Here is an 8,145-nt window from a genome sequence, read left to right on the forward strand (position 1 = left end):
GTTTTAGTTTTGTATCAGCCTTTTGTTCCTTCTGTACACAATACCTCTGTCCGTCGCAACATAGACTATCTATCTACTAAAATGTATTCAAATACATCCAGCCAATTGAGCGCGTTAGAAACTTTCTTCTCTATAAAATCTGTATGATCTCAGAATAGCACGTCATCATAAAAAATATCGAAGGCTAAGTCCACTGACATGTGTCGAGAAGTGAGGAATTATTAAATATTTTCGGATCTTTCGTTCGATCTTCGAACTATCCCGAAGTTAATAATATAGTAAATATATTATAAACTTTCACCATTATTTATAGACGTGTGATAAAGATATGAGTAATGTCGACTTTGTGCCAGGAAGTGAGAAATTATTAATTTTCTCGAGCACTTCATACAAATTTAAATCTTATTGGAAATATTATAAAGTCAACAATTCTATTGTCTTAATACTGTTTACTGACAATATGACGAATAACAAATATTACATAAATCCTTTTAATAGAGAGAAACTAGGTAATATTTTTTACTAGCTTTTACCTGTGACTTCGTCTGCGTGACCAGGATATTTCTATTGACCGGCATAAAAGGTGACTTTGTCCTCTTTCAACTCATGTAATATGTATTTATCAAATTTCATGATTATAACTAATTTTCATACTCTTACTTCTTAGTGCCATAACGGCTGTACCAATCTTTACGTTTTAAGTATTGATCTTTTTATCACGACCAGTGAACAAATCCCAGTCACGCGGCAAAGTTGCGGTTATGTGACCAGCCCATTGCCACTTCAGCTTGCTTATCATATAATTTATATTAAATAAAGATGTAATAAAAGACATTCGACGAACTTAACTCTGTAAGAGTTCTCTTCCAGCAGACCCTGAGTGGAAAGGAGCATTAAATACTAGTGGGCAGTGTGCGTACAATAAGAGGAGGTAACAGTATAGTTGTTAGTGTCTATTTAGGAGTAAAAAATAAATTTAGTCTTACGAATTTAATAAGATTAAATGACCAAGCCTATCGTGGGTTAGCAGCGTCCCTTTTAAAACATTGTAATATAAGTTAACGGCTTATATAATGATGATAATGAAGGTGATGATGATGATGATAGGAGACTCGAAATTTTCCTTGTTTTTCGACATGTTTCTCTAGTAAAATGTTTAGATTCATTGACAGAACACTCGTGCGCCAAAGGATGCTGGTGATTTGGATTTCGCTCTTTATATTCCGGCCTTCTTCGTCATACAATTAGATGTGTGAATGTCATTGTTTGAACTGTGACTTTCTAAATAGACGATTTTATAAATCTAGCGGCTAGCGACAGCCGTGCAGCGCAGAGCTACGCATTGCAAGACAGGAATAATTATAATCCGAGGTCACACCCACGTTACAAATTTTATTTTCTCCCGTGCAACGGCCGAGATTTTAATACTGCAATATATTTCTCCCGAATCACTTTGTTTTTCGCGTAGAAAATGCGTGAAAGTAGAATAGAATAGAATAGAAATCATTTATTCAAATAAACTTACATTGAAGCACTTTTGAAAAGTCATTACATTTTTTTTTAATTTACCGCTCGTTCGGAAAGCTGTCTCATCACAAGAATAGCAAGTTTGATGCTCTTTTAAATAATTTTATTATTATTTTACATTTTTAAGTTTAATTGTGTGAATACAAACCACCAATTAGCACTAATTCAATTAAATAGAGAAAAAAAAAAGAATACATAACCAACTGGTTAAACAATTAATATCAGTCATAGTGATTAGAGCCTGTGAGTCCCTACAAGCAGCACCCGTTCACGAGTATGACGGGTGAGATATCACTGCGCTCGACCATATTTTAGGGAGCCCAATGACCGGCCCATACGCCGCCACAAGTCTGGACATTTTAGTGAGCATGACTACTCAAAACACTAGACCACGTCAAAGCTACTCACAATTGCCATCTGATAGTTATAGTATTCACATTTTACATAAGAATGCATGCGGCAATTAATACAAAAAACCGCTACGCTTTCATATTTCTAAAATTAATCAATTAAATCAAGAAAGCAATGAGAAAAAAAAATTATAACGTTGTATGCTAATAAACTAATTATTTACTTGATATGTTGTCATCTATGAATTCGTCTATACTGAAATAGTCTTTCTTACATAAAAATTGTTTAATATAAGATTTGAATTGCCTCTCTGTTTTAATGCAGATTCCCAGTTTATTATAAAATCTTATGCAATTACCATAGAATGAATTACTGATTTTGTGCAGACGGCATTTAGGTAAAATAAGCTTATTTATATTGCGTAAGTTTCTACTTGTACAGTCTTTGAGTTTTTTAAAACTCGCTAAGTTCTTCCGTGTATACATAATATTTTCATAAATGTAAATAAAGATATTTAGTCTTTAAAGCACTGACGTAATGACTCTCTTGAACCCATACCATAAATAGAACGTATGGCTCTCTTTTGTAAAACAAATATAGTATTTATATCGGCTGCTTTACCCCACAGCAGTATGCCATAAGACATTATGCTATGGAAATAAATAAAATATACAAGTTTAGCCGTCGCCACGTCTGTTAATTGCCTAATTCTTCTAATTGCATATGCAGCAGAACTGAGTCTACTGGCCAATTTTGAAATATGGGGCCCCCATTGTAATTTCGAGTCTACTGTTATACCTAAAAAAAATCATTAACAAAATTTACTATTTCGTCATTTAATAACTGTGTATTTATTAGTCTTACATTAGGAAGTGTAAATTTTATCTTTGTTTTGCTGGAATTTAATAATAGGTTATTACATGTAAACCAATTTAATATTGCAGACATAGCACAATTTAATATAATTGATTACTTTGACGTCCAATTTTATATATCATCCGCAAACAGCACTATATCTGCAATTTTCTCTACCATAAAGGGAAGGTCATTTATGTAGATTAGAAATGAGAAAGGAGGCCTAAATTGACCCTTGTTGGAACGCCCATCTTAATATTAGCTCCCTTAGATTTTACACCGTCAATATCTACAGTTTGAACCCTATTTAAATAAGTTCTCATTAATTTTAGATCATTATCTCTTAGATGTTCGAGTGTACAAAAGCGTTTTATGTCCACACAATCAAATGCCTTTGATGTCACAAAAAACTCCGAGTGCATCCTGTGACCTCTTCGAAAATATGTGACAACACCTGCGTTTACTTAAATGAAACCATATTGCTGACTGTGAAGCAGTGCGTTAACCCTGAAGTGATGTAACATTTGATTTAACATTATCTTTTCAAACACCTTACTTAGAACTGGCAAAATAGATATAGGTCTATAGTTCCCTGGCTCAAATTTATCTCCTGATTTAAATAGTGGGATTAATTTGCTAAATTTCATTAAATGTGGAAAAACGCCATTATCAATACATTTATTAAAAATAGTGGCTAGATATGGAGCAACAATATCTATGAAAGAACTAACTACTTTTACAGACATGCAAAGGTCTTCCGTATTTTTTAAATTTAGCTGTTTGAATATATTTTATGATATCACATGTGAAAATTTTCTTAAAGAACAACGCGATATTAGTCTCTAAATTTTTTTGCGATTGAGAAAGTATTGTTTTTAGATCCCGTTAATGAAGATCGAATGTTTTGTTGTAAAAAAATATGTTTTCTTTTTACAATATTTAATAAAATAATTAAATCAAATAATTTATTATTTTTAGTTTGTTAATTTTTATCCACAACTCTGGCCATATGATCAGGATAAACTGATTGACCGGAATAAAAGTAGTTTATGTTCTTCTCGATTCCATATATAATCAAATTTGATAATTGGTAGAGACTTCAAGAAAGCAAGAGGTAACAAACAAAAAACAAACAAGCTCGTTTTTACATCAATAGTATGTATTATACAAGTGTAAGCATGGGACACCTCTTTCTTTGAGTATGAGTAATGAGTATACTTTATTTGCATTATACAATATAGGAAATAAGCAAGACAATTTACAAACACAACGATACAATTGTATAAGTACAGTAAGGCGGTCTTATTGCTGAGAGTAATCTTGGATATGGTAGTGAATTTACAATATGGGCGAAACAGTACACTCTGACATATCCTTGGTACTGCTCATGTCTATAGGCGACGATTACTACGTTCCATCAGGAGTGCCGTCAGCTTGTTTGCCATTCTAAGTTGTATAAAAAAAATTGAGGGATCAGCAGTAGCTTTCCTCTTAAAAAAGCACCAAAGCCTTATTGCGGTTGCAAATCTACCTGCCAAGCGTGGTGTCTATTGGCCAAATCCCCCAAGAGGAATGGAGAGGAGAGGGGCAGGAGAGAAGTAGGGAGAGGCCTATCTTCAGCAGTGAACAGTTAACGGCTGATATGATATGATATAAATGTAAAATACATTACTAAAAGTAATATTTAATTACTAAATATTCTTCAAAGCACAAATTTTAATTGGCATGTTCAAATCTTAATCAACTCCCAATAGATGGCGTAGTCATCTATTAATATTTTAGTCATCACTCCTATATTAAGAATAAATAACATAATATTGATATTAAATCTAACGTAAACATGACCGTTGACTTATATATATTTATTTCACGTTACAGACAGATACCATTGCCACATGATCAAGGAACGAGATAAAGATAGCGCGGGTACGCGCAGAAATGCGTTGACCTATGCTTGTTAGTTGATAACTGCGGGTCAGTTAGCACTAGGGATGTTCATACACTGCACTAGTGAACATTGCTAGTATTAGTCATGTATGTAGGTGATAAAAGATAAAATATAATTAATACCCTACTTCTCACTTGTATGAAAGTTGAATACTAACATCCGTGTTATTCATCAGCGCTGGAGAGAGTTAGATCACGATAATTCACTAGGATTGACCACGACAGTTTCCAGGAAGGATCATATTATCCGTCTATTTCCTAATGCTACCTTCTACCACGAAATAGGATATATTTTATCTTTTCACCCTTTCCTATAAATTAAAAGATGTTTCTTATTTAAAATACGTAATCCTGCGTTTAGAAATCATAATTATATTAATAATAAGAATCATAAATACATTTCGATTCCATAAAATTTGAATTCACAACTCTCAGCTATCCGGATAAGTTCATTCCCTTATTTATTATTATAGTTATATCATAGTATAGGAAGAGGGCCTAAGCACGATAGACGTAATAAGCTAATGACGTTTGAAATAAAAAATGTTTAAGTACATTCTAAGTTTAATATAAAAATTCTTTAATCACTTTCATTTAAAGTTTTATATATTTTTGTATGTTGTACGAGTATCAACCATTAACTGTCCACTACTAGGAAGAGTTTTGCCAGTAGTTGCCACGTTTGGCAGGCGGGCGGTCAACCGAAGTCTGACGTTGACGTTGTTACTCATCCCTCCATCATAAGCTCCCTTAGTTGCTTCTTACGCCACCCACGGGACAAGAAGGGGTGGCCTATTCTATGCTGGGACCTATACGGCTATAAAAATATTTTAATTGTACAGAACGAAAGTTATGAAAATAGAAAGATATATGCAATACATACGTAAGAAAACATAGAACTGATTATTATTTTTTAAAGTAGGTTAAAAATAATATATTAATGACAGTGTACATTATTCTTCGAACTAATATAACTACACGAACATACGTTATCTTTTCGAACTTTTATTAGGCCAAACAAGGGAACTAAGATATTGGAGTAACATTCACTTAGGTTACTGTCTACACTATTTTCATTACTTCTTACACTTTAAATACAATAAAGGCGGGGTGGGGATTAATTGTTAGTTATGTGAAGCGAACCTTATCGGGTCGGCCTTCACGTAGTCCCCACTGGAAACCATCGTGCTTAATTCCAGGTGTATTCGTTACGATGGGCTAACTGACCTGCCTTTTCATTCTCACCTATCATCTCTCACTGGTGCCCCGCCGGCGTATACCGTTAGCGCAGGTGGGGTAACTATTCCATTATCATCCATTAAAAAAAATTCAGTAAAAGCTAGTAAATATATAAAATAAATAAAATATATTTAATATGTTATGAAGTAATAAAAAAGTAACATATGTATTTTTTTATTTAATTAAATAAAATATTTATACATATTGTTGTAGGTACTGAACAGTAAAAGGGCATAATACAAAAAAAATATTTTTAAGGTTCCAAAGATTATTTCCATTGGAATAAATACAATTTTCTTAAGAGAATTGCATTTATTCTTGAAAAGCGCATTTCTCGTGTTACAGGATTAGAAATTTACAAGAAATGTTACTCAGGTTATTATTTAGATAAGGTTATTCTATATAAAATATAATATAATGGAAGAAAATAATCTTTATTAACTGAAAAAGGTAAAAAGCTTTTTAATGGATTTTTTTTTTTGTTTTGCTTATGGGGATCACATTGTTTTTATTTGTCATGAAAAAATTCTCAAGAAATTATAAATAATGTAGACATGAAAATATGTTTATAATATAGACAGAATCTGAAATAAAGATATCCGTAAAAGAATCAAAGTGGCCGATGCAGGCGAAAGTATAAGCAAGCTGAAGTGGCAATAGGTCAGTCGTTTACTATGAACTGAAGTAATCCTGAATAGACTAATTATTACAACCAGCTTGTATTCATACGACTCGATAGATACATACATATTATGTGTTACCTATATATGTTAATAATAGGGCTTCACAGCACATAATATAGGTTATATTTTGAAATAATATATCATTTTAGTTTAAATATTATGTGCCAAGAATACTAGTTAGTTATAAATATTAGCTAATAATAACTTCACACCTTTGCTCTTTTGGATTGACTAAAACTATAAATCACTACAAAGCTACTTATTTAAATTAACGCACTGTCATTCTGTGATTCCTTTAATTTGTTTATTTATTATTTATAATATAATTAGATTTAATTAATTATTGATTATTTATATGATTGTAATAATTAATACGTTTATAATATACAAAATAACTAAAATCAACTAATTAATTGATGTTTAGTTATTATATAATTACAACATAATTAAACATAAATTTGTTATATTTAATTACATTTTAATTAAAACTATCTATTTAATTTATCATTATTATAAATATTACACCATTGTATAACACACGTAAGCCTATGCAAAGTGAATAAACAACTTAATTTATTGTTAATTATAATTAAACCTGAATTATTAATGTTTTATTAATGAGTACTTGCAATAAATATAAATATAACTCACCTATTCAAATCGTGATATAAGCCATCAAAATAAAATGCACTACACTCACTTCACCAACACACACACAAACATAAGCGAACGTAGGCACTAGTAATTAGGTGCGCAAACAGTCGACTGCGAAGTTCGTTAATCAAGTGAATTGTTTGAAAACTTCGCTAAACCACGTGTTGCACGAAAAATCCCGGGCAACATTAAAACCACGGAAAAACTGTTTTACTAAACAGTAGACGCGCGCCACTTGCTTCTCCACCCCACTATAACTGACAACTGAGTGACCGCTACGTATTTACGTACGTGTAAAACAATTTATTTTGAAAGCAATAGCAAACGCATCGAATGGGCACATCGATAAAGCAGAAGATGTGCGAAAAACGGCAACTTCTTTTAAGATAGCATTCTATTTTTGAATATCTGCCAATGAGACGCGACAGCCGAGCTCCGATTGGTTGTTTTGTTTTTCAAGCCAACAAAATGAACGATTTGTTATTTCAACATTTAATTTCCTTTGAAATCGATAAATGATTATATTAATTATTATTTAAATCTTTGATATAATAATTGTGTAGGTGTGAATAGATAAATAGAAAGCTTCTTGTGAAAAATTCAATAATTTAGGCAGTTGGTACTAGTAAAATTGATGTTGACTCTTGAACATTTTTATAGCTATTAAGAATTATTAGATGACATCAAAAGATATATTTTTTTTTAAATGTCCATTCAAGAGACAAATTTTAATCTATTAAATCGTCATCAACTTTTCAACTTGGATTCTGTTTTTTTTTGCTTGCAACCGTTTTTTGCAAGTAACCGAAAAACACCACTAAATGTCCATCATTGCTTTCCAAACAATTTGTTAAACTACATCCCCATTTTGTTCAACAAACGGCAAACA

General features: G+C 31.8%; 1 protein-coding gene across 4 annotated transcripts in view; it reads right to left on the reverse strand.

Annotated features, from left to right (window-relative positions):
* LOC113512633 (CUGBP Elav-like family member 2) overlaps window positions 1–7,520 on the reverse strand; it is a 549,805-nt gene extending 542,285 nt beyond the window's left edge. For 3 of the 4 annotated variants that reach the window (XM_052900076.1, XM_052900074.1, XM_052900071.1), the window contains exon 1: window positions 7,254–7,520. The gene's annotated coding sequence lies outside the window, so the exon portion shown is untranslated. The remainder of the gene's footprint in view (window positions 1–7,253) is intronic. The other variant, XM_052900073.1, reaches the window with a different exon arrangement.
* Window positions 7,521–8,145: the final 625 nt, after the last annotated feature.

Source organism: Galleria mellonella, unplaced genomic scaffold (assembly GCF_026898425.1).
Source record: "Galleria mellonella isolate WM207_F2 unplaced genomic scaffold, CSIRO_AGI_GalMel_v1 utg64, whole genome shotgun sequence".
Taxonomy (NCBI): Eukaryota; Metazoa; Arthropoda; class Insecta; order Lepidoptera; family Pyralidae; genus Galleria; species Galleria mellonella.